Source organism: Egretta garzetta, unplaced genomic scaffold, assembly GCF_000687185.1.
Source record: "Egretta garzetta isolate BGI_Z169 unplaced genomic scaffold, ASM68718v1 scaffold744, whole genome shotgun sequence".
NCBI classification, from domain to species: domain Eukaryota; kingdom Metazoa; phylum Chordata; class Aves; order Pelecaniformes; family Ardeidae; genus Egretta; species Egretta garzetta.
The window spans coordinates 234,846-236,679 of record NW_009259482.1 but is presented as its reverse complement, the minus strand read 5'-3'; positions in this window follow the sequence as shown (position 1 = coordinate 236,679).

Below are 1,834 nucleotides of genomic sequence, written 5' to 3'. Positions count from 1 at the left end.
CTGCTTTCTGGGGGAGGGCTGAGCCCCTGCCTGCCCATGGGAAGCAGGGAATGAATCCCTTGTGTTGCTTTGCTTGCATGCACAGCTTTTGCATTGCCTGTTAAACTGTCTTTGTCTCAACCCAGGAGTTTTCTCACTTTTACCCTTCCAATTCTCACCCCCATCCCACTGGGAGGGAGTGACCAAGCGGCTGGGTGGTGCTTAGCTGTTGGCTGGGGTTAAAGGATCAGGGCTGTCAGAAATTTGGAAAATCACATCTCATAATGTTATACCACTTTTTATTCTATTAGGGCTGCCCTGAGACCACCCAGCATCCAGGTAACAGTATTTTGCTGCCTCAAGGATCGAATGGGATTTCAGCAGGGGTCAGGCCGAGGACAGGGTCTGCAGGAGGAGTCAGGGGGATCTGAGACAGGGCAGAGAGGTGAGTTTGGGGTATTCAAAGAGGACCAATTGGTCTTGAAGGACAAGAGCAGTCTCTCCCCATGTCCTCCTGTTCCTCTCCATGTTCCCAGGGTCAGGACACTTTGCCCCAGAGCAGTTTTGTCTGACAGGACAGAGAGTCACCCTCTCCTCCATGCAGCCACCCATCCCTCAGAGAAGAACTGCCTTCTCCCCCTCCCAGTGGGACCCCCACTGGGTAGGTGCTGTCCCCACTGTGTAGAGGTGGAGAAAGGCATGGGTCAGGGCAGAGCTCCAGAAAGCCCAGGGACTCCTGACACTGGAAATAGTGGTGGGATGTGCTGCTCCCTTGTCACCTTCGCTCTCCTCCCAGGCTGCCCAGGGCAGTAGCGCTGGGAGCAGAGCCCCGCAGAGGTGGGAAGGAGGCACCCCCTGCTCCGGTGCCTGCAGGCAGTGCAGCCTCACCCCCTGTCGCCACTTTTGCCCCTGCTCTGAGCTGGGGTGAGGTGCCAGGGGTGGCTCCGTGCCTCACATCATGCCGTGCAGCTGTGACATCTTGCCTCAGCACACCTGGAAGTTTGTGACTAACATGCGTGATCTAGGAATTAATTAAGCAATCACAGCCCCAAGACCTTACTGCAAAATTAAATGCTTGCAATTAACTATGTATTAAAGTCTTGCCTAACAGGGCCAGTTCTCAGCCTTTGTAGAAACTTCGGTCTCTTTTGGCTGTCCTGATGGCAAACCTGCTTGCTAATCACCAGCTTGCTTTTTCCTATGTTTTTTCTTAGCACCCCTTTCAAAATCACAGGCTTCCTTTAAGCTGTGCTTCACCTGAAGCCTACTTAACTCGCCCCTTCCCTCTTATTCAAGACACAGAGCAGCTCCCACTCCTGCAGGGCTGACGGTTCAAAAGGAGCATCTGTACATGGGAGAGGAGCCAATGTGTTTAAACCACCCCAGAACTGACTATGCCCAGGCTGTAAAATAGATGCTGCCTCAGCCTGGCCCGGTAACTACGGGTGCAGTTACTCAGTACATTGCCTCTGGCAGCGAAAGCTATCTTCGCCACCAGCAGAAACATACATTACACTGCAGCCTCAGTCCCTAGGTTCACTCCATCCTCACTTGTTTATCAAGTCCCTTGCGTAGGATCTAGCCTTGTAATACCTGTACTGTTTGCACTGCTCATCTCATGTTGAGTCCTGCTACCCTTTGAGCAGGTATCAGCAGTTCACCTGTAGAACAGAAATAACAAACCTAGGACTTTGACAGCAAGTCTTGGGGATGGGGCTTGTTCTTTCCAGACGTACATGGCCGGGAAACTGAAGCCCTGGCACCCATGTGCTTCCCAGTCATATCGGTGGCTGTGGCAGCAGGCTGGGCTGAGATGCGAGGATGACTGTGGACGGCCTGTGCTGTACCTGTGCTG